The sequence below is a fragment of the Anomaloglossus baeobatrachus genome, chromosome 2 (genome assembly GCF_048569485.1).
Source record: "Anomaloglossus baeobatrachus isolate aAnoBae1 chromosome 2, aAnoBae1.hap1, whole genome shotgun sequence".
NCBI classification, from domain to species: Eukaryota; Metazoa; Chordata; class Amphibia; order Anura; family Aromobatidae; genus Anomaloglossus; species Anomaloglossus baeobatrachus.
The window spans coordinates 227127848-227153366 of record NC_134354.1 but is presented as its reverse complement, the minus strand read 5'-3'; the positions used below and the strand labels follow the sequence as shown (position 1 = coordinate 227153366).

The 25519-nt window shown below is 49.9% G+C and overlaps 1 protein-coding gene and 1 long non-coding RNA gene across 12 annotated transcripts in view; one reads left to right on the top strand and one right to left on the bottom strand.

The window, feature by feature from the left end:
* LOC142289733 (uncharacterized) overlaps window positions 1-10381 on the bottom strand; it is a 31494-nt gene extending 21113 nt beyond the window's left edge. The window contains exons 1-2 of the long non-coding RNA XR_012750139.1: window positions 10328-10381; window positions 8855-8994 (exon numbers count right to left, since the gene is read on the bottom strand). This is a non-coding gene — a long non-coding RNA (uncharacterized LOC142289733). The remainder of the gene's footprint in view (window positions 1-8854; window positions 8995-10327) is intronic.
* Window positions 10382-12202: 1821 nt separating this feature from the next.
* PLEKHA6 (pleckstrin homology domain containing A6) overlaps window positions 12203-25519 on the top strand; it is a 335253-nt gene continuing 321936 nt past the window's right edge. For 8 of the 11 annotated variants that reach the window (XM_075335645.1, XM_075335655.1, XM_075335652.1 and 5 more), the window contains exon 1: window positions 12204-12422. The gene's annotated coding sequence lies outside the window, so the exon portion shown is untranslated. Of the gene's footprint in view, window positions 12423-25519 lie in introns of all 11 variants that reach the window. The other 3 variants (XM_075335649.1, XM_075335646.1, XM_075335651.1) reach the window with 1 other exon arrangement.

Below are 25519 nucleotides of genomic sequence, written 5' to 3'. Positions count from 1 at the left end.
AACTTCCAATAAGGAGGCAAAGATCCACCAATATAAATAGAATGACGCAGAATTACTATGTTCCTTACCACAACCCAACACTTATGCTTAAGACAACCGCCCGCGCCAAATCTGCACCACCCATCCTTCTATTCCCCCCAAAAAACCCTCATCGTCCGTGTCGCCGGGGTTCCAAGCCCCGAACAGCCAACTACCCCCCAAAAAGGGGGGGGGCTGACTAGGAGCCGCCATCCACTGCAGCCATAAGGATGTGCCCGTATGATCCTACCGCATACTGGCACGCAACACCTTCCCTTGCTGAAATTACTCGGCGTACTGAAGCCAGACTAAACCGCCATATGACCTAACAAGCCACCCCAAATGGATCCATATAACCGAACCATGCCGAACCAATTACCCAATTCCTTCCCCCGATACCCTTGCCAAAAAACGCAAATGCCCGCAGCCACGTTGCAAATGTACGAGGGTGAGCCTCCACCGGCGCTCCCCTCCCTCTACTTAGCCTTCCTGGAATCACTTGGCTTAACCTAATCCAGGTGAAACTGTTCCCGGGGGAGCAGCGAAACTATTGCTACACGTTCCCCATTCAAATCTTATCCCTCACATCCTCCAGCAAGTGAGCCCCCCCAGCGGGCCTTTGAAGCACCCATACCTCTCACACTTGGCCACTGTCAGCCAGACGCACCACCTCATCCCCCTCTTCGTTCCTCACCACTCACTCTGTCACAGCCCTTGCCGCCTCTGCCCGAAAATGCTCCCCTGCCGCCTCATGCGCCCTTACTCTGCCTGCCGCACCTGCGCCTACTAACCACCGATCCCGTCCATGCCGCCGGCGGTGCATGCGCACTCTCCACAACCGTATACACCACTTCAGTAAACCCCATACCTGGTCAAAACACCAACCCACTCGGCGCTGCCGTGTCCGCAGCCGCCCCCCCCCCAGCCCTGCCAAATCCACGGCCGTCTCACCCGACCGCGACCCGGCATATCCTGGAATAAAAATCACGCCATCCGGACGTCTGATTCATCCGTCGCTGCTTCCTCCTCCTCCTCGCTGGAGCCGACCGCCTCTGGCTCATGTAATGCAGACGCCGCCGAAGCGCTGCCACCACCACGGCCGTCCTCCTGGTACGCCGCGTGGGCACCATCCTCCAAGCTCCATCTTCTGTCCCGCGGCGACAACCCCGGAAACCGTCCCGTCCTACGGGCTGCCACCGCGGGCCTTATCTTCTGGCCTGACCCCCCCTTGCTACCTGCAAGGACAGGGGGTACCTGTGGCCCGACCCGCTGCCAGCAGACTCCCATCCAGAGCCGCCAGCCTCCTGCCCTCCTGGGCCCAGAAGGCATCCGTCCGCCGGGCCCTCCCCCCCTTGGGGGAGACCGCCGCTGCCGGGAGCTGCACGCCTGCTCTGGGTGACCAGGCGGGGACCGCAGGGCCCCCGCCGTCACCCCCACGTACCGACGCCTCCCGGGCATCCGTCGCACCATGCTCGCCTGCCCTGGTGCCGGACCCCTTGCTGGCTGCAGCCCCCCGGCCCCCCCCCCTCCACCCGCGGGGGGGGGGGGGGGGTAACGCTGGCCTCCGTCCTCGCCGGGCGCTCTCCTGGCCAGGAGCCGCCGCATCCAGCCCTCCTGGGCCCCATGAAAGCCTCTGTCCGCTGGGCCCTCCCCCTCCTGGGGGAGACCGCCGCGGCCGGGAGCTGCAACCTGATCTGGGTGACCAAGCAGGAACTGCAGGGCCCCTGCCGTCACCCCCACTCACCGACGCTTCCTGGGCACCCGTCGCCCCAGGCCCGCCTGCCCTGGTGCCGGACCCACCACTGGCTGCAGCTCCGCGGCCCCCCCCCCGCCTTCCGCGAGGGGTAAAGCTGGCCTCTGTCACCGCCGGGCGCTCTCCCCGTCCGGGAGCCGCCGCATCCAGCAATCCAGGCCGCGGCTCGGACCGGAAGTAGGCCGCAGCCAAGCCACGCCCCCCTCCCGGCTGCCGCGGCCCGGACGGAGATTCCTCCCGCGGCCGGAGCAGCAGATGAGTACTGCCCTGCCCACGTCCTACCGCGGAGGGTCCCCGAAGGGGCTCTCGCATCTCCTCCTCGCTCCCCCCGCACACGGCAAGTACCTGAGATATGAGGGAGGGGTGACGCCGCCCGCAGCTGACAGGGGAGCGAGGGGAAAGTGCCAACGGGTTAACCCCCAGCAGCCAAGACGTGGGACCGCGCTGCCAGGGGCCCGTGCACTGCCATGATGAATCCGCTGCTCCCGGGTAGCAGCCATCCTGTCGCACGTCCGGATCGTTCCATATCCGGAAGTCTGGTGATGTGAGGGGCTGGGGAACCTCCATCATGACGTCCTTGTACAGATCTTTGTGTCCTTCTAAATACTCCCACTCCTCCATGGAGAAATAGAAGGTGACGTCCTGACACCTTATAGGAACCTCTCCAGTCAGATCGTTCCATATCCGGAAGTCAAGAGAGAGGGGGTAAGTCAAAGTCCTTTACTTACACCCCTCAACTGTCCCACCTCTTCCTCCAGGGAACTCCTCCTACCCACCAATCCCTTTACTCTGCCTTATAAACAAACCATTCCTGTTTCCATTAACCCCATCACTCCTTCCCTTCCCTCTAGTCATGTCGCCCCTCCACCCTATGGGTTCCATGGCTTTCTTACCGATAGCATACGAATGGCATACAAATGTCATACAGATGCTAGGTGAGAAAAACCTACACACTCGCATAGCACTTGCACAGCAGTCACATGTCATACAGATGCTAGGTGAGAGAAAAAAAACGTGTTCTTGCATGACCCTCGTCCCACTTTTACGCAAGTGGAACTGAAGCCTTAAAGTGTATCTGTCACCGCCAGGTTTTTTCCACCTAATCTGAGACCTGCATAATATAGAGACAGAAATCCTGATTCCAGTGTTGTCATGTATTGGGCTGCTTGCTGTAGTTTTGATAAAATCACTTTTTTTTATTAGTAAGAGATTATCATTATAAACCTTCTGCCATATAGTCCTCCATAGAAACTTGCCTATGTACAGTATACACAGAAAGCTGTCAATCAGTGGTTTGGGCTGGGTTACAGAGTGCCCAGTATTCAAAGAACTGCTAGATCTGCAGCAGTTAAAACTAATTTAAAAAAAATAAATACAACACGTGGCCCAATAAGTGATACATCGCCAGAATCAGGGTCATCTACATCATGAAGCTCTCGTATGTGGTAGTAAATAACTGGTAATAGATTACATTTACGTATGAATTGTAGAAGAGCCAGAATGTTTAATGATACATAAGTGCATGGATTAGTCATCATATTTTTCTTTTCTCATTATGGTCAATGGGTGATATTTAAAAATAAATAACAAAGAACGGATGATCAGCCACTTCCACCAAAATATGTCATTTCATTGTTCCCGCCTGGTTTTTTTTCTTACGTTTTTATTTGGTTTCATACACAAAAATATATGTATGATATATCATATGCAAAATGTAATTTTGATCTCAAAAGTTCCATAACTTTGCAGCGAACCCTTTGCTAGATTAAAAGGTTCTCTACTATTAAGTTAAAGAACAAACAACATTCCATTTCAGCCATTACATTGGAATAAGCTGTGCAAAAACAACAGATAAGCTATTACAGCTGCATACAGTCTGTGGCCTAGCTCCTTCCAGTTCTCGAATACAGTAGGGAAAATAAGTATTTGATACACTGCTGATTTTGCAAGTTTTCCCACCTACAAAGAATGGAGAGGTCTGTGATTTTTATCGTAGGTACACTTCACCTGTGACAGACAGAATAATAATTGAAAAAAATGATGAAAACCACATTCTATGATTTTAAATAATTAATTCGCATTTTATTGGATGAGATAAGTATTTGATGCAATAGAAAAACGGAACTTAATATTTGATACAGAAACCTTTGTTTGCAATTACAGAGGTCAGATGTTTCCTGTAGTTCTTGACCCAGTTTGCATACACTGCAGCAGGGATTTTGGCCCAATACTCCATACAGATCTTCTCCCAATCTTTCAGGTTTCGGGGCGGTCACTGGGCAGCATTGAATTTCAGCTCCCCCCAAATATTTTCTAATGGGTTCAGGTCTGGAGACTGGCTAGGCCACTCCAGGACCTTGAAATGCTTCTAACGGAGCCACTCCTTAGTTGCCCTGGCAGTGTCTTTTGGATCATTGTCATGCTGGAAGACTCAGCCATGACCCATCTTCAATGCTTGTACTGAGGGAAGGAGGTTGTTGGCCAAAATCTCGTGATACATGACCCCATCCATCCTCCCTTGCATACAGTGCAGTCGTTCTGTCCCCTTTGCAGAAAAGCACCCCCAAAGTGTTATGTTTCCACCCCATGCTGCACATCTGGGACAGTGTACTTGGGGTTGTACTCATCCTTCTTCTGCCTCCAAACACAACAAGTGGTGTTGATACCAAAAAGTTCTATTTTTGCCTCATCTCACCAAATGAACTTCTCCCATGCCTCCTCTGGTCACTGGCAAACTTCAAATGTTCCTGGACATGTGCATGTTCGTGAGCAGGGGGACTTTATTTGCTCTGCAGGATTTTAATCCATGATGTCGTAGTGTGTTACTAACGGTAATCTTTGAGACTGTGGTCCCAGCTCTCTTCAGGTCATTGACCAGATCCTCCTGGTAGTTTTGGGATGATTTCTGACCTTTCCCAGAACCAACCTTACCCCACGAGGCGAGATCTTATATGGAGCCCCAGAACGAGTAAGATTGACAATTACCTTGTGTTTATTCCATTTTCTAATAATTGCGACAACAGTTGTTGCCTTTTCACCAAGCTGCTTGCCTATTGTCCTGTAGCCCATTCCAGCCTTGTGCAGGTCTACAATTTTGTCTCTTGTGTCCTTACACAGCAATTTGGTCTTGGCCATGGTGGAGAGGTTGGAGTGTGATTGATTGAGTGTGTGGACAGGTGTCTTTTATACAGGTAATGAGTTCAAACAGGTGCAACTAATATAGGTAATGAGTGCACAGTAGGAGGGTTTCTTAAAAAAAATAAAAGGTCAGTGGTGAAGAATTCTATGATGGGGTGTGATGGATTAACCAGGGATTGGGGCTCTTAAACTGCCCCTCAGGCTAGTGGGACCCTAGCTGTCCCTGATCCTAGAGATACGTCTAATGGTGAAGATGTCTGGGTCTCCTTCTTTTTACTGTTCCTGGACAGCCCTGATTTAATACCCCCTCTCCCCAACCCAAGTGGAGGGCTGGGATAGGAGTGTAGGCAGGGCCAGATTAAGGTTGGTGGGGGCCCCTGGGCAGAAAATCTGGTGGGGGCCCCATAACGTTAACATTTTTAGCCATAACAGTAGAGCGCGAACCGTAGCATTTAGAAATAAATCCACTGAGCATGGATCTTATCCTGTTCTGCCACATTCACATTTACACTTATAAACAGAAAGTTACTCACATTTTTTTTATTGATCCCAATGTTAAGACAGCCATGGAATAGTAAAAATACAGAAAGGGAAAGTTCTCACTGGCAGCAATGGTTGCTGAAAATCACAATGTGCTCTCTATTGTATTATCTCCGGAGTAGTACATAGCAGCTGATGTCTGTACACGGTATGCCATACACTGTATCAGAGGTGGATCTAGGTTTTCCTGTCCATGGAGTAGGAGGTCAGTTTGGCGCCCCCTTCTATACACGGCTTATGCGGTTTGAGTAGTTGTCATGTGACCGCTCATACGCCATTTTCACACGTGCCGATGAGCTGCTCTTCCTAATTCTCTCAATGTTCAGTGAAATACTACAGCCCATAGAGAGAAGCAGGAAGAGAAGCTAATTGTGACTCAAAGTATTAAAATGACCTGCAAGTGGTCATGTGACCACTTCTGGAATTAGCAAGCAGAGCTAAATCCTTACATTGAGTATATTACAGGTTGTTGGATTGGGCATGCTACGGGGCTTACTTTTATTATTAAAGGGGTTGTCCAGGTCGACAAGGAAAATTTGTTGTTATCCTATATGACTGCAGACTTCTGAATTCTCACAGCTTGCGGACTGCACACTGTCATGATTTTCCCGTGCCATGAGCAAGTAGTCATGGGACTGCAAGTATGCGATTTGCTTACTTCCGGCCACATTCAAATTAGACGTCTGCAGCCTCACTCAATAGTTACATGCCCTCAAGCTCTCACTGCTGGCATCGGAGAGTCCTGACAGTGTGCAGTGTGCACACTGAGGATTCAGAACTCTGCAGTCACATAGAAACTTTCATCACAAACCTGGACAACCCCTTTAATGCTACTAACATAATGTAGAAACCCTTGCGGTCATGTAATTTTACAAATTATGGCTTGCTACATGTGTACAGGATCAGAATCAGTAAAATGTACATAAATACACTGTGTGTAGAATTATTAGACAAATGAGTATTTTGATCACATGATGCTTTTTATACATGTCGTCCTACTCCAAGCTGTATAGGCTGAGAGCCAACTACCAATTAAGTAAATCCGGTGATGTGCATCTCTGTAATGAGGAGGGGTGCGGTGTAATGACATCAACACCCTATATAAGGTGTGCTTAATTATTAGGCAACTTCCTTTGCTTTGGCAGAATCGGTCCGAAGAGAGATGTGACGGGATCTGAAAAGTTCATATTGTGCGATGTCTTGCAGAGGGATGCAGCAGTCTTGAAATTGCCAAACTTTTGAAGCGTGATCACCGAACAATCAAGCATTTCATGGCAAATAGCCAACAGGGTCGCAAGAAGCATTTTGGGCAAAAAAGGCGCAAAATAACTGCCCATGAATTGAGGAAAATCAAGCGTGAAGCTGCCAAGATGCCATTTGCCACCAGTTTGGCCATATTTCAGAGCTGCAACGTTACTGGAGTATCAAAAAGCACAAGGTGTGCCATACTCAGGGACATGGCCAAGGTAAGGAAAGCTGAAAAACCACCACCTCTGAACAAGAAACAGAAGATAAAACCTCAAGACTGGGCCAAGAAATATCTTAAGACTGATTTTTCTGAGGTTTTATGGACTGATGAAATGAGAGTGACTCTTGATGGTCCAGATGGATGGGCCAGAGGCTGGATCAGTAAAGGGCAGAGAGCTCCACTCCGACTCAGACGCCAGCAAGGTGGAGGTGGGTACTGGTATGGGCTGGTATCATCAAAGATCAACTTGTGGGACCTTTTCGGGTTGAGGATGGAGTGAAGCTCAACTCCCAGACCTACTGCCAGTTTCTGGAAGACAACTTCTTCAAGCAGTGATACAGGAAGAAGTCGGTATCGTTCAAGAAAAACATGATTTTCATGCAGGACAATGCTCCATCACATGCATCCAACTACTCCACAGCATGGCTGGCCAGTAAAGGTCTAAAAGATGAAAAAATAATGACATGGCCCCCTTGTTCACCTGATCTGAACCCCATAGAGAACCTGTGGTCCCTCATAAAATGTGAGATCTACAGGGAGGGAAAACAGTCCACCTCTCGGAACAGTGTCTGGGAGGCTGTGGTGGCTGCTGCACGCAATGTTGATCGTAAACAGATCAAGCAATGACAGAATCTATGGATGGTCGCTGCTGAGTGTCATCAGAAAGAAAGGGGGCTATATTGGTCACTAATTTTTTGGGTTTTGTGTTTGCATGTCAGAAATGTTTATTTCTAAATGTTGTGCAGTTATATTGGTTTACCTGGTGAAAATAAACAAGTGAGATGGGAATAGATTTGCTTTTTATTAAGTTGCCTAATAATTCTGCACAGTAATAGTTACCTGCACAAACAGATCCTCCTAAGATAGCCAAATCTAAAAAAACCCACTCCAACTGCCAAAAATATTAAGATTTGATATTTATGAGTCTTTTGGGCTAATTGAGAACATAGTTGTTGATCAATAATAAAAAAAAATCCTCTAAAATACAACTTGCCTAATAATTCTGCACACAGTGTACAGCACCAGAACCAAAAGCAATACCAAAATACATCACTAGCACCCTCATCACTAAACGAATATATCACCAGAACCACCAATACATGACTACAGTACCAAATTTACTACAACAATATATTGTAATGTCACATCCCCATATACATTGGTATCACATGAATTAACAACTCCCAGTATGTCCTTAACAATTGTAAGAAAATGCTGGGAGTTGTTATCAGTATTCATCAGACTTTGGACCATAGAGGAACCACAGTTCTGATGAGAAGCATTGAGTATCAGGCCCCTTTCACACGTCAGTGATTCTGGTACGTTTGTGCTTTTTTTTTAAACGTACCAGAATCACTGACATACGCAGACCCATTATAATGAATGGGTCTGCTCACACGTCAGTGATTTTTCACAGCGTACCCGCGTGTCCGTGATTGCTGCACGGAGACATGTCCATTTTTTTCTGGCATCACTGATGACCATGGACCATGCAGTGGTGTGATCTGTAAAACACGTGCCAGAAAAAAACGTGCATTTAAAATAATAAACATTTTAACTCACCCGGCTTCAGCCGCGCTCTCTGCAGCCCGTTCTCCCTGCTGCTTCTGAGCCGGCTGATTACTGTCACGCATATTCATTATGCGCGACACAGCCGACCCGGAAGCAGCTGCTGCAGGGGTCACCGCCGGCCGGATGCTGCACCGCGGGAGGATTCAGCACCATGGACAGCGGGAGCGGGCACAGGTGAGTTAATCTCTAAGTGCAATCACGGGCCACGGAGAACGGAGCCCGGATTGCACTTATACAACCCACGTGTGCCGTGAATCACAGCACACGCAGGGACATGTGCGTGTTTTACACGCCAGTGAAAAACGTCAGTGTTTTTCACTGACGTGTGAAACGGGCCTCACACACATACAGTTACATCCGGGTACCTTGTAGGTGACATCTTCCCTGATCGGAGTCATCTTATTCTTTCTTCTCCATCTTGTCCAGACGTCATGATGACTTTTCACATTACAGCTCCCCTCTGCAGACCTCCCGGGTCTTCTGCAGCACATCTCGACATTATGCCCTTAAAATAAATAGCAGAATGATTATAATGCTCCTAAATATAAATATATGACCTACGCTGTGTGTCTGAATAAATAATTGCCCCTCACTGTGCTCCCTGCACAAAATGACCCACACAATGTCATTCTTACGGTACATGGCCTATTCGTTCAGTTCTGGGCCCCCTCTTCACACCGTCCTCTACATTGTGTACCCACTATACCTCCAAATGTCTATACTGTGCCCCCTCCTCACACTCCCCCTCCTGAGCTGTGCCCTCACACTGTTCCCCATGCAATCCCCTCTCTATACTGCCCTCACCCTCAGTACCAAAATCACTATACTGCACCTCAGTCTCACATTCCCCCTCCTCAGCATACTGTGCCCTCCATACTGTGCCCTCACACTGGCCACCATGCTGCCCCTTCTCTATACTGCCTACCTCCTTCACTATACAGTCACTATACCGCACCTCAGTCTCACATTCCCCCTCCTCAGCATACTGTGCCCTCACAAAGCCCACCATGCCGCCCATTCTCTATACTGCCTACCTCCTTCACTATACAGTCACTATACTGTACCTCAGTCTCACATTCCCCCTCCTCAGCATAATGTGCCCTCACACTGGCCACCATGCCGCCCCTTATCTATACTTCTTATCCCCCCTCCCCCATTACCAAGTCTCTATACTATGTCCCTCACACTTTTTTCCACCAATACTCTCCACTTACAATTTTCTCCCACCATACTGCTGCCTCACACTTTTTAATGGTGCCCCCTGATTACTGTGCAGGGACAAATATGACGCATGCCCCCCAAAGGTACGCCCCTGTACAGTGTACAGGAGAATACATGACTGTTACACAATATACTGTGATACAGACACCAGATGCTATAGAATATACACATTATTATATACCATCTGATGTGTGTACACAGTGTATCACACTACTCTCTCTGTACGCTAGATGTAGTATACCATGTGCACAGATATACAATCCCCTGCACTGATCACACCTGGGCCTACAGGACAGGATGTAACATATTCTATATGTAATATGGGCCATATAGTGTAATGTGTGCTGCAGGCTCAGATGTGATCAGTGCAGGATCTGTGTAGTGATGTTTGTGCTGGAGATCAGTGTGAGTTATTGCAGGGGAGGGATGAGGCCGATGACCCGGCACTGACAGCCCGACCTGATCTGCAGCAGAGCACACTCCTGCAATATCTCACACTGATAGCAGAGTGGCCGCTGACACTATGGAACCGGTCTGGAGTTATCAGCGGCGTCCTGCTCCCTCCTCACTGCAGCCCCCTGCCCGGCCGGCACCATGATTAATGACCTCATACTTACCGGGATCCACTGAGACCTCCGGTCCTCCCACAAGCTCCTCTACGGCAGGAAGAAACAGCAGCGCAGTGACGTCATCCTGGCAGACGCAGCCCCCACAGCGTGCAGTGGGCGTGTCTGCAGTACAGTGATGGCCGGGATTGAAATACCTTAAAGGTACAGTGCAGTCTTGAACCACTGTGGCATTCATAAAATGGCGGACACACGGATGGTGGTGGGGGCCCCCTCAGAGGCTCTTGTGGTGGGGGCCCCTGGGCTGAAGCCCCGTCTGCCCCGCCTATAATCCGGCCCTGAGTGTAGGAACTCACATATATGGACAAACAGGGGAAACCAGTACTTGATCACACAGCACGTTCACACAGAGGTCAACAAGTGATAAGGAGGAAAATAAGAGCAGTGAGGAAACAATGAGACAATGAGAGATCTCCACAACAACTCCATGCATAAAGCAATACAATCATTAGCAGGACTTGGATACAACAACACACGGACTGATTTAGCTAAAACTATAATCGGCATGGGAAGGAAGGCTCCTCCACCTTAAAAAGGTGGGGAGTGCTTGTGATAAGTCTCGCCACAAAATGTGATCCAAAGGGTAACCAGCAGGCTAGCAGAAATTAGTTCCGGCAAGCCCGATCACTAATGAGAACACAGCTGGTTGATGCCCAAGCCTGTCTGTGTAACTCAGAAGCACCAATGGAGGCAAAGTGAAGTGTCAGACTCTGCAGTGTGAACAGCGTCAGATGCCGCCATGACATTCAGCGAGTTTAGAGTCAACCACCGTGTGACAAATTCTTGCTTGATGGTAGGTCATCAAATACTTATTTTATGCAATAAAATGCAAATTAATTATTTAAAAATCATGCAATGTGATTTTATGGATTTTTTATTCTCACTGTTACAGTTGAAGTATACCTACGATAAAAATTAGATCTCTCCATTCTTTATAGGTGGGGAAACTTGCAAAATCAGCAGTGTATCAAATACTTATTTCCTCCTATGTATATTGAAATATACTCAACTCTGCAGTTATGCCTTCTTAGCTCAGCATAACTAGATATCAATGCTATGCAGGAACTCAGAAAAGTTGGGTGAAACCAACTAAGGAAAAGCTAAGTAGAATGTTTAGCAACTTGACAAGAAGGACAATTCAAGGACTTTTCTGATCCATTGATGTCCTGTATGTTATGGGCAGGGTCTGGCGTGACAGCTCAACTCAATGCCACGCAATACATTGTAAGATAGCAGCCATGATAGGCTTCACGGACCTAACTGTCAATGTGTCAGCTTATTTCATAAACAGGACACTATTGTATATTATTAAAATACCTAGCATGCTTCATGGATGTAGGAATGTAAACACATACAGGTGTCTGTATCATGTCTGCCAGTCTTGCATATTTAGGATGGTTTATGGCTTCTCACTTCATCCCTGGTATTTTTTTTAACCATTCTTCAGTTCTTTGTTGTCTTTCTTATGCTCTTTCTTTTGTACTTTTTTTCCTTCTCTTGTACAACGCACAGGGTCGAGAAAAACAAATGCAGATGTTTTTTTTCATTTGATGATGATGATGCCACAGTTCATTCTGCAATGCACCAAGTACACTTCAAATCCAGATACAGCCACATAAATATATTATGAAACCTTACTCAATTCTGCATTATCAACCGCGAATAAATACGAACAGTAATAATAAGACTACAATATGTAATAGAACGGATTCCGCTTTTCTTCTTCATAGAATAACCCTACAGTCAATATTTCTATTTGTTTTATATGTGTGCAGTTTTCATCTATAACATGACAGGCAGGGGGTTAAATCTTCTCACTCTGCCTGACAGACCGGGGTCACGTGGAAGGATTTAAATCCCCAGGGATGCTGCGAGCATGCTCAGTGCAGACGCAGTATACAGCCAGCTCAGTGCAACCTCTGTATACAGCACCGACCTGCATGGCCCTCGCCACATTACTGAGGAGGATGCCGCAGAACAGAACGAGGAGAGGATTCTAATTTGCCATTCATTTTTTATATGGAGATTAGGAATGCATCCCATAGAGACACACGTAGCCCATCAGGGCTACTTTGGAGGATGAAAGGTAAGGGGGTCTTATATGAATGACGATGGTGTACGTCGTATCGGGGTTTGGAATAGCGGAATGTTTCCGTGACAGTGATCTGCAATGGTGAATATTAATCTGGGTCACGGAGATTGCACCACCTGCTTTTATCTGCTCCGTATTGACATGTCGTGAATTAAGTCTCATTTCCCTGCTAAGCTTCCAATCCCTGCGGACAGCCGCACATTATTATTTTCCTGTGCACATTTCAGGCATGTTATCTGCACGGCTTGGTCCCTGCATCCTTTTCTCTCCCCTTCCTCCCTGCCCCATGCGTTCACCCATCATCCCTCATCCCCCACCCCTCCATGCCCATCCTTCCAATATCCTCTCTTCTCAATGCTTACATTACATTGTATTTTCTTACATTTAGCTGAGTAATTGATTGCGAAACACCTTTGGGTGCTTAGAAATCTATTTATAGCGTTCATTTCCATAGACAAACCCTCACATGGAGTGCGGCGTACAGGATTTATCTCATTGCGAAATCCAATCTGGATAATTACAATGCACAGAGGTGGCCTGTAATGTAGCAGCAATGACTCCGTTACCGGGTACAATTATTATTTTATTATTGTCTATTACTGTAACAATGGAGAGTAGGCCAATGATCTCTCCATGGAATAAGTGCAGCAATGCTGGAGGATACTCAATATCTTCCACATATAGCGTCTATCTAATAAGATAGGATTTGCTTTAATAATACACTTATTATTATTATTATTATTATTATCATTATTATTATTATTATCTATGCACTTAGTATTTGTGGCAGAATTGGTCTCAATTTGTACATGTTGAGTATTAGATAACAGTGTTGGATCATGAATTTATGTACCCATAGTAAGGCTAACGGTGTAGGCCTCCCTCCACTCTACAGCCATTCATGTTAATAACTAATGACATTTACAGCCCTTATGAATGTGAATGAGCCTTGCGGTGTGGAAAGGGGTTAATCACCAATGATTCCACTGAATAAAGTGTATACCTGTAGCGTCTGCCCTTGACCACAGTCTCAGGATGACTGTCACGGACAGACTAGGGCAAGACACCAAGTTGGCAGGATCTCAAGAACCCTGAAACCCTTTAACCCCTTGTACAGGGATCTGGAATTACACAAGGTCCAGAAGATCGCTGCCTATGGAAGGTTGCAATGCAGGAAAGAGTGGTCGACAGGAGTCAGGAGTCAGTCCAAACCAGGAGTCAGAAAAAAGGGACAAAATCGGCAGGCAGGAGCGTAGTCAAGAAATAAGGGAGAAGTCAAAACCGGAGATGGCAGCGAGGTGCAAAAACGGCAGCCAGGATATTAGTCAATGATCAGGCAGAGGTCAAAACACAGGGATCAATAGAACAGAACAGGAACCAGACACTAGCAGGAATAGAAAACTATCTCTGGCACTGACCAGCAGACATGAGGGGGATTAGAAGGGTGTGGTGTCTTCCCATTGGGTGTAGCTGAATGGTGGTAACTTCAGCTGGAAGACATACACCACCTACAGTCAGCCAGTGGTACTGCAGGTCCCAGAGAAACCCAGCTTAGTGGATGAGCGGAGCCTTTGCCCACCAGAGTCACTGGCACCGACTCCTCTACAATCTCCCGCCCAGTCCATGGCGGGAATACGGTGGCGCCTGGTGACCGATGCAAAAGTTACAGAAGCGGACTCCTGTGAGGACGTGACAATACCCTAAATGAGCACATACAATATAATTCATGCACTAGGGGACGAATAGGATCACTTATGGAAATGAAAGAGTTAACACCGCTCTGCCATCCAGGAACAAAATTTCAATGGTTCATTGAAGATCAAAAATGATTTTATTCTACTCGTTTCGGAGCGGAAAACTCCTTCTTCAGGAAAAAATCGCAGAAGTTCATCTGTGATTTAAGGAGCTTTCCTGCTCCGAAACGCAATAATAAAAAGCACTTTTGATCATTAATGAACCTTTGAAGTTTTGTTCCTGGCTGGCAGCATGGTGTTAACCCTTTCATTTCCATAAGGGATCCTGTTTATCTGCTATAGGGACTATTGCAACTGGAATCTCTCCATCCATGCGCATATAGTAGTTAGGACTCTCAAAGCTACCTCAGGTGAGCGGCACTCGCCCTAACTTCATTTTACCCCAACCCAGGTAAGTTACCCCAACCCAGTGCTTTTTGTCTTTCCAGTTCACACAATCTATGCACTAGGGCAGGGGTGGGGAACCTCCGGCCCGCGGGCCGCATGCGGCCCGCCATGACCTTTTATGTGGCCTCCGGGCAGATTCCCGGGGGAGGCAGTGCTGGTGCTGTCACCGCAGTTTGCTGCCGCCGGCCCTTTAAATCCACACATTGCTGTTTGTGCTGCAATGTGTTCTCCCGTCGGCCAGTGCCAATTGTGGGCGGGTCCACAGCAGCCTCACAGTTTCTAGCCTTGTGTGCACGCCCCCTGCCCTCCGGAGATCAGTGCCTGCCTTCTCCTTCTGATGCAGTGTGTCCGGCTCCTGCACTCCGGTGATGTGAATGCAATGCTGCTGTGAGTCCAGCGCCGACCCTCTGCTGCTATGTGCCCTGCCCAATGCTTTGTGCCCCCCCACCAGTTCTGTAAACCTTCTCCCCCAGAGTTGCATGAAACTCTCAGCGCAGTGTGGCCCCCAATGTCCTGTGTGCACCCCTCCCCCAGTCCTGTGTGCAGCCCCCCAATGTCCTGTGTGCAGCCCATCACCCAGTAGTCCTGTTTGCACCCCCCAATCCTGTGCACCCCTCCCCCAGTCCTGTGTGCAGCCCCCCAATGTCCTGTGTGCACCCCCACACAATCCTATGTGCAGCCCATCACCCAGTCCTGTGTGCACCCCCCAGTCCTGTGTGCACCCCCCAGTCCTGTGTGCACCCCCCAGTCCTGTGTGCACCCCCCCAGTCCTGTGTGCACCCCCCCAGTCCTGTGTGCACCCCCCCAGTCCTGTGTGCACCCCCCCAGTCCTGTGTGCACCTCCCCAGTCCTGTGTGCACCCCCCCAGTCCTGTGTGCAGCCCCCCAGTCGTGTGTGCAGCCCCCCAGTCGTGTGTGCAGCCCCCCAGTCGTGTGTGCAGCCCCCCAGTCGTGTGTGCAGCCCCCCAGTCGTGTGTGCAGCCCCCCCCGTGATGTCTGTGCAGCCCCCCCCGTGATGTCTGTGCAGCCCCCCCGTGATGTGTGTGCAGCCCCCCCCGTGATGTCTGTGCAGCCCCCCCCCGTGATGTCTGTGCAGCCCCCCCGTGATGTCTGTGCAGCCCCCCCCGTGATGTCTGTGCAGCCCCCCCCGTGATGTCTGTGCAGCCCCCCCCGTGATGTCTGTGCAGCCCCCCCCGTGATGTCTGTGCAGCCCCCCCAGTGATGTCTGTGCAGCCCCCCCCAGTGATGTCTGTGCAGCCCCCCCCAGTGATGTCTGTGCAGCCCCCCCCAGTGATGTCTGTGCAGCCCCCCCCAGTGATGTCTGTGCAGCCCCCCCAGTGATGTCTGTGCAGCCCCCCCCAGTGATGTCTGTGCAGCCCCCCCAGTGATGTCTGTGCAGCCCCCCCCAGTGATGTCTGTGCAGCCCCCCCCAGTGATGTCTGTGCAGCCCCCCCCAGTGATGTCTGTGCAGCCCCCCCCAGTGATGTCTGTGCAGCCTCCCCCAGTGACGTCTGTGCAGCCTCCCCCAGTGATGTCTGTGCAGCCTCCCCCAGTGATGTCTGTGCAGCCTCCCCCAGTGATGTCTGTGCAGCCCCCCCAGTGATGTCTGTGCAGCCCCCCCCAGTGATGTCTGTGCAGCCCCCCCCAGTGATGTCTGTGCAGCCCCCCCCAGTGATGTCTGTGCAGCCCCCCCCAGTGATGTCTGTGCAGCCCCCCCCAGTGATGTCTGTGCAGCCCCCCCAGTGATGTCTGTGCAGCCCCCCCCAGTGATGTCTGTGCAGCCCCCCCCAGTGATGTCTGTGCAGCCCCCCCCCAGTGATGTCTGTGCAGCCCCCCCCAGTGATGTCTGTGCAGCCCCCCCCAGTGATGTCTGTGCAGCCCCCCCCAGTGATGTCTGTGCAGCCCCCCCCAGTGATGTCTGTGCAGCCCCCCCAGTGATGTCTGTGCAGCCCCCCCCAGTGATGTCTGTGCAGCCCCCCCCAGTGATGTCTGTGCAGCCCCCCCAGTGATGTCTGTGCAGCCCCCCCAGTGATGTCTGTGCAGCCCCCCCCCAGTGATGTCTGTGCAGCCCCCCCCAGTGATGTCTGTGCAGCCCCCCCCCAGTGATGTCTGTGCAGCCCCCCCCCAGTGATGTCTGTGCAGCCCCCCCCCCAGTGATGTCTGTGCAGCCCCCCCCCAGTGATGTCTGTGCAGCCCCCCCAGTGATGTCTGTGCAGCCCCCCCAGTGATGTCTGTGCAGCCCCCCCAGTGATGTCTGTGCAGCCCCCCCCAGTGATGTCTGTGCAGCCCCCCCCCAGTGATGTCTGTGCAGCCCCCCCCAGTGATGTCTGTGCAGCCCCCCCCCAGTGATGTCTGTGCAGCTCCCCCCAGTGATGTCTGTGCAGCTCCCCCCAGTGATGTCTGTGCAGCCCCCCCCAGTGATGTCTGTGCAGTGTCCCCCAGTGATGTCTGTGCAGCCCCCCCCCAGTGATGTCTGTGCAGCCCCCCCCCCAGTGATGTCTGTGCAGCCCCCCCTCAGTGATGTCTGTGCAGCCCCCCCCAGTGATGTCTGTGCAGCCCCCCCAGTGATGTCTGTGCAGCCCCCCCCAGTGATGTCTGTGCAGCCCCCCCCAGTGATGTCTGTGCAGCCCCCCCCAGTGATGTCTGTGCAGCCCCCCCCCAGTGATGTCTGTGCCTCCCCCCAGTGATGTCTGTGCCTCCCCCCAGTGGTGTCTGTGCCTCCCCACAGTGGTGTCTGTGCCTCCCCACAGTGGTGTCTGTGCCTCCCCACAGTGGTGTCTGTGCCTCCCCACAGTGGTGTCTGTGCCTCCCCACAGTGGTGTCTGTGCCCCCAGCCCCGCGTGTGGTGTCTGTGCCCCCAGCCCCGCGTGTGGTGTCTGTGCCCCCAGCCCCATGCCCCCAGTTAATTAATTGCTTCACCCAATATAGCAGGGTCATTTAAACATTGATAATTTTGTGCGGCCCCCGAAGGTTGGTAGAAATTTCCAAATGGCCCCCGACAGAAAAAAGGTTCCCCACCCCTGCACTAGGGGATGCGTGATTTCTGTGTTCTACATAGAGGTCATATGAAACTCTGGCCTGCAGCCTAATTTTATTTGGCCCACGATGCCAGACGCCCATTATTCTGTATGGAGGGCTATTTGGGGCTCATTATTCTGTATGGAGGACTATGTGGGGCCCATTATTCAGAATGGAGGACTATGTGGGACCCATTATTTTGTATGGCAAACTATGTGGAACCCATTAGTCTGTATAGAGGATTATGTGGGGCGCATTATTCTGTATGGAGGGCTATGTGGGGCCCATTATTCTGTATGGAGGACTATGTGGGGCCCATTATTCTGTATGGAGGGCTATGTGGGGCCCATTATTCTGTATGGAGGGCTATGTGGAGCCCATTATTCTGTATGGAGGGCTATGTAGGGCCCATTATTCTCTATGGAGGACTATGTGGGGCCCATTATTCTGTATAGAGGACTATTTGGGGCCCATTATTCTGCATGGAGGACTATGTGGCGCCCATTATTCTTTATGGAGGGCTATGTGAGGTCCATTTTTCTTTATTGAGGGCTATGTGGGGGCCATTATTCTGTAGTAAGGGCTATGTGGGGACCATTATTCTGTATGGAGGGCTATGTGGGGCCCATTATTCTCAATGGAGGACTATGTGGGGCCCATTATTCTGTATAGAAGACTATTTGGAGACCCTTATTCTGTATGGAGGACTATGTGAAGCCCAATATTCTGTGTGCAAGACTACTTTGGGCCCATTATTGTGTGTGGAGCACTATGTGGGGCTCATTTTTCTGTATGGAGAACTATTTGGGGCCTGCGACTGGGTTGGCACACGACTTTGTTCAAATTTTTAACTTTGGACCTCTGTGTATTTGTATTTTAGGTTGACATCCTTGGTATAGAGTTGTTGTTTTTCTTTTTTTTTTTAAAATAGGTCTTTCAAGTAATTCAATCTTGAGATCACAAAACAGCACTTTGGCCTCATATATAGTAGAACATTTGTACATGCCAACAGGGAACAGATCACTTCTCCAATTTCTTTCAATATAGGACATGATCACTAGCATATGATTGGTTGGTATTGATTTTATATTATCATTGCTATCTAGACTTCAGCCAATATACACCCAAATTGAGTATACTTATCAGTACTGCTATTAAAGCATAACTCCTTTATTCATGTATAATATGTGTTCTAGATTTGTGAAATATTTTTTCTTCCTAATAATTGTCTGTTTGCTCCAAACCTGTCCATGCTATAGAATGAGAACCTAGACCTGGTTGCCAAATATGATATCTCAAAGCTGCATTCTGGTCTCCCAGTTTCCTTAGGCAACATTCACACGTCCAGTATTTGGTTAGAGTTTTACATCAGTATCCCTGGTTTTGTCTTACAAATATGGATGTAAAATAGTGACAAATACTCAACATGTGCACGTGGTCTCACTCTACATGTCATCCAGAACCCACACTGTCCAGAAATGGCTTTATTCACCCATAATAAAGAATGAATTGGATTGTATGGTAATTGTTATTTTTCTTTTAAGTAAAGAATCTAAATGTTTCCTTTTACTACTATATAACAGAAGAAATCAATAGAGCTCAAAGCTTAGAATAAAAGCACTTCTGGAATGAATGCATTGCAGCATAGCTCCCCAATCGCCCACCTCCTAAGCCATAATACAATTCATACTAAATATTGCATCTGGCTTACCACATAGATGAGGTACAGGATTATTGTCGCCTTTGGATGCATATGCCTGTAGCTAAGCAGTCAATATTCAGCCATTAGACAGATCGCATCTGGTTTCATTGTGGCCTATTAGTGTAGATGGAAGGTGACTCTACACTAGGGACCATAGAAATCATTACTACATTGTTGCTTCCATCATATTTTGAGACCACATATGCTGCAATAAAGGAAGTAATATCACAGTTTAATTGTCATTGATAACAAACAAGCTTTTCTTAAAGTGAAACATACAATAAAATGGCAATTCAGTTTTCTGGACTCATACATGCTGCCATTTACTTGGTAGGTAGGTAGATACAGTAGGGAAAGAAAGTATTTAGTCAACCACCAATTGTGCAAGTTCTCCCACATAAAAAGATGAGGTCGGCCTATAATTGACATCATAGGAAGACCACAACTATGAGACAAAATGAGAAAACAAATCCAGAAAATCACCGCGTCTGATTTGGCAAGATTTTTTTTGCAAATTATAACGGAAAATAAGTATTTAGTAGTGATGAGCGAGTACTAAAAAGCTCGGGTGCTCGAAGCTCGGGCCGAGCCTCCCAAGATACTCGTGTACTCGGCCCGAGCAACGAGCCCAATGTTATCCTATGGGAGACCCGAGTATTTTTGTGAAATGACCTCCCGGCAGCATGGAGAAACCCTAAAAATGTCACAAAAGTCTCAGAAGAGTGCTCAAATGACATGGCAACAGCATGGGGAAGACCCCTTGAAGCATTTATCACTCAAAAGTCACAGCTGTGAACAATTTTGTCCGCGTTTTACGCCATTTTTACGGACTCACCAGAAAACCTTCCAAAATGACCCCAAAATGATTTTTCATGGCGGAAATGTTAAGGGCACATACCCAATAGTGAGATAGAGCTGGTGTATGTTACTTTTTGAGATCAATACATGAAAGATTTTACGTGAAAACATTGTGTGGCACTCCGATGTCCCTGAGAAGAGACGTACATGAAGGCCTCTTGAGTCTAATGTGCCCATTTTGAGGAAGTGAGTCTTTGTAGTATTTTCCTTTGCCAGGGCAGTCCTAAATTGTGAGGTTCACCAATGCCCCTGCATACAGACGTGCATGAGGGCCTGTAAACCTGAAGTGCCCATTGGAAGGAAGTGGGTGTATTATAGTATAGCCCTTAGGCAGGGAAGCCAAACATTGGGAGGCTCCACGTTGTCCCTGGATAGAGACGTGCATGAAGGCCTGTAAACCTGAAGTGCCCATTGGAAGGAAGTGGGTGTATTATAGTATAGCCCTTAGGCAGGGAAGCCAAACATTGGGAGGCTCCACGTTGTCCCTGGATAGAGACGTGCATGAAGGCCTGTAAACCTGAAGTGCCCATTGGAAGGAAGTGGGTGTATTATAGTATAGCCCTTAGGCAGGGAAGCCAAACATTGGGAGGCTCCACGTTGTCCCTGGATAGAGACGTGCATGAAGGCCTGTAAACCTGAAGTGCCCATTGGAAGGAAGTGGGTGTATTATAGTATAGCCCTTAGGCAGGGAAGCCAAACATTGGGAGGCTCCACGTTGTCCCTGGATAGAGACGTGCATGAAGGCCTGTAAACCTGAAGTGCCCATTGGAAGGAAGTGGGTGTATTATAGTATAGCCCTTAGGCAGGGAAGCCAAACATTGGGAGGCTCCACGTTGTCCCTGGATAGAGACGTGCATGAAGGCCTGTAAACCTGAAGTGCCCATTGGAAGGAAGTGGGTGTATTATAGTATAGCCCTTAGGCAGGGAAGCCAAACATTGGGAGGCTCCACGTTGTCCCTGGATAGAGACGTGCATGAAGGCCTGTAAACCTGAAGTGCCCATTGGAAGGAAGTGGGTGTATTATAGTATAGCCCTTAGGCAGGGAAGCCAAACATTGGGAGGCTCCACGTTGTCCCTGGATAGAGACGTGCATGAAGGCCTGTAAACCTGAAGTGCCCATTGGAAGGAAGTGGGTGTATTATAGTATAGCCCTTAGGCAGGGAAGCCAAACATTGGGAGGCTCCACGTTGTCCCTGGATAGAGACGTGCATGAAGGCCTGTAAACCTGAAGTGCCCATTGGAAGGAAGTGGGTGTATTATAGTATAGCCCTTAGGCAGGGAAGCCAAACATTGGGAGGCTCCACGTTGTCCCTGGATAGAGACGTGCATGAAGGCCTGTAAACCTGAAGTGCCCATTGGAAGGAAGTGGGTGTATTATAGTATAGCCCTTAGGCAGGGAAGCCAAACATTGGGAGGCTCCACGTTGTCCCTGGATAGAGACGTGCATGAAGGCCTGTAAACCTGAAGTGCCCATTGGAAGGAAGTGGGTGTATTATAGTATAGCCCTTAGGCAGGGAAGCCAAACATTGGGAGGCTCTACGTTGTCCCTGGATAGAGACCTGTTAGGTTCTTAGTGCCTCCGTGCTTGCATTTAAAAACCGCACGTGTGTGCCTGTTGGTGGCAGCTTTCCGCTGCATTTGTGTGAGTTTTGCACAAACTTGGATATAACACACAAGTCTAGTGAATACACATCAGCACAGCATTGCAAAATGCGCAAGGGCGTTGTCAACGAACAAGGAAGTGGACGTGATGGTGGTGCAGGCAGACACCGAGGTTGTGTGCAAGCTCTAATTTCGCCACAACAAAGGGCCACATCTAGTCGCTCGCACGTCCTGTCCCAAATTCTTGGGGACCGCAGCAGTACACCCCTCTTGAACCAAGACCAGTGTCAACAGGTTGTTAGTTGGATAGCGGATAATGCTTCCAGTCAGATTGGCACCACCACAAACACTCTGTCTTCCACACGGTCAAGTGTCAGTAGCCGTGATACTGCACCGCACATTTCAGAACCTGATCCTCCTTCCTACCACCAGGCCGAGTACACGTCCACGGACATTACTGATCCCACACTTGGACACTCGGAATAGCTGTTCGTTCACGTTTCCATTCACAAATTCTGGCCTCTCGCCAGCTCCTGTTGAAGTGGGCCATGACGAGATTGTATGTACAGATGCACAAATATTTGAGCAGCCACGTTCTCACGAAGTTGGCAACGTGTCTCAACAAGGGGTGGCCGATGATGAGACACAATTGTCAGGAAGTCAGGAGGAGGAGCAGGGTGCGGAAGAGGAAGACGACGTGGTGGATGATCCAGTAACTGACCCAACCTGGCAGGAGGATATGCAGAGCGAGGACAGCAGTGCACAGGGGGAGGGAGGCGTAGCATCACAACAGGCAGTAAGAAGCAGAGTGGTGGCCCCAGGCAGACGTCAGTCAACTGTTCCCCGGAACAACACGACACAAGGTGCCTGTACAAATGTTAGGTCTTCCCGAGTCTGGCTGTAATACTATTGTATGTATTGAGGATTTCGATTGCGTTAGGGCAATGACAACCAGAGACGAGTTCTTGGTGCAAGACATTTATAATATGCAACCAGCAAATATGTACATAAACGGAACAAAAACACAGTAGAACATAAATACAGGAAATACCTTCCAGGGACTGAGCGAAAGGGAATTCCCGGTACCGCGCACCGGACTCCCCCAGGGAGACCACCAACAGCAAACCCCTATACAGGGACTGTCTGGCAATCACCCCAGAAGCCCTAAATGCGCAGCAGCCGGGACACAAAAGGGCAATAGGTAAGTCGAAAAATGTCTGTACGTGATGTGAGTCCAGAGTGGTATTAAACGGAAGGAACCGGGCAGAAGTTCCGACCAAAGACGGCAAACGGAGTCCAGGTACAGCTAGATGATACCAGATGAAGTCCAGAGTCGGTGTCGGTTGTTTTCCAAGAGGATCCGAATAACAATCAGGAACCAAAAGCAGCAGGGCAGGAGCACACAGGAAGCAGTATACTCAGGCACTGGACTAAGCTTTAGGGGCGGCTTTTAAACAGATGGACAGGAAGTAGGGCAACATAACAGAAAACTCCATGTTAACAAAGGGCAAGCTCTTTCAAAAGAAAACTGGAAAACCAGGAACTCTGACACTGGCAGTTTTTTAAGTTGGCTCCAGATGATTCTAAAAAGGCCATTTGCAACACCTGCCATGCCAGCATCAGCAGGGGTACCAAAACTAGCAGCCTGACCACCACCAGCATGATCAGGCACATGTCAGCCAAGCACCCGACTTTGTGGGAAGTACAACAGAGTCGAGGAGCAGTGCTTGCTGATGTCACTGCTACGTCTTCGCTGGTTGTGCATGCGAGCCAATCCCCTGTCCATGCTGCCTGCGAACAAGCCTCCTCCACTCCTGCACCTGCAGTTGCCTACGCAGAAAGAACACCATCATCAAGCACGTCCTTGTCCCAGCGCAACGTTCAGTTATCCATTCAGCAAACCTTTGAGCGCAGGCGCAAATACACTGCCAACACCCCACATGCCACAGTTCTAAATGCTAACATTTCGCGACTGCTTGCGCTGGAAATGTTGCCTTTTAGGCTGGTTGAGACAGAAGCATTCCGCGAACTGATGGTGGCAGCTGTCCCACGTTACTCGGTCCACAGCCGCCACTATTTCTCCCTGTGTGCCGTCCCCGCATTGCATAACTAACCACGTGTCACAAAACATCACACGTGCCCGGAACAACGCTGTTTCAGCCAAAGTCCACCTAACCACAGACACGTGGACAAGTGCATGTGGGCAAGGCCGCTACATCTCGTTGACGTCACACTGGGTTAATATTGTGCAAGCTGGGACCCAGTCTGAGCGAGGGACGGAATACGTCCTTCACACACCAAGTTTTGCAGGCCCTACCTCAGTCAGGGTTTCACACACACTCTACAGCTCCGGAATGTCATGCTCCTCAGCCTCCTCCTCCTCCTGCGCATCCTGATCCACTTTACCCTCCACACCAGTCCCAAGCTGTAAGTGTCGCTGGCGGAGGAGGGGACGGTGCGCTCTCCCACTGCTCGGGTCCGGCTGACGCAGCTCTACGGCTGCTGCTGCTCGTTGGCTCGAGCGATGGCCGGATCCCGGGGACTCGAGCGGCGCTACTCGCCCGTGAGTGAAAAGGGGTGGTTTGGGTTTTGGGGATATTGTCCGTGACGACACCCACGGTTGTGGTGATTGTGTGGACACCACCGCTGCTCTGGACGGGGATCCCGGGAGCCTGTGACAGGGAGCAGCTTTGTTGTTATTTCTCCCCTACGTGGGTAGGGGGGTTGGTTGTCCCGGGGCCTGGTGATGGGGTAGAGATGGATGACAGGCGGGTTGCGGGGCCTGATGAAGTGCATGGTCGCAGGGGCAGCGCTGTGCCGCACGGCACGGAGGTACTCACTCAGCCCAATGATGATGACACAGTTCAGGGTAAAACAAGTGGCTGGATGGACAGGTCACTCGGACGGCTGCGGTTGTTCCTCCCTGCAGGTTAGTGATGACTGTCTCTCCCTGCACCGAAGTTAAGTGTTGGTAGTGATGGTTTCCCAACGGTAACCCGCTCCCTGACCTGGATATGGGCCGGAGGAGCCCCTTTTGCCCACAGGCGCTGGCCCTGGGAGACGGTTGCCCTTGCCGGTGGCTGTGTCTCCCCTTCACGGTTGTACGGTTGCCTTCTATCTGGACTTGGCTGTTTGGAAACCCTGAGGTCCCCTTCAATAACGGATTTGGCAAATTCACGGCGACACCAAGCCTTGCCGGGATCCGAAAGTCCTCTGCCAATGGTGCTGGCTTCGCTTTGTATACCGGTCCGGTACGGCCGGGTCACCACCCGTCCACGGTCCTTACGGCAGACTCCAATCGGCCTCCACTGCAGACGGTCACCACATCCTGCCAACCTTGCTGTCCTGTCCAGGCCACACACCCGGACCAACTTCAGGCTCTTTGCTGTCACTTTTCTCCTCTCTACTACTTTCCTCCTTCCACTTCCTTAGCTTAACTCTCACTGCCTGTGTTTTCCCTCCTCCTCGGTGGGTGGAGACCAACCGCCTGGCTCCACACCCTGGTGTGGACAACAGCCCCTGGGGAAGGCAACAAGGATTTTGTGTTTTGACTATGATATGCCTGCAGGGAGTGTGGGGTGTTTAAGTGTTGTGCTCTGTGGCCCCTGGCTTGTCCAGGGCGACACAGAAGCACTGCAGCACTGCCTCGGCGAAGCGGCAACAGGCAGTGCTGAAGCTAATCTGCATAGGTGACAAACCCCACAATGCAGAAGAGGTGTGGACAGCTCTGAAACAGCAGGCAGATCACTGGCTCACAACTCTGAACCTAAA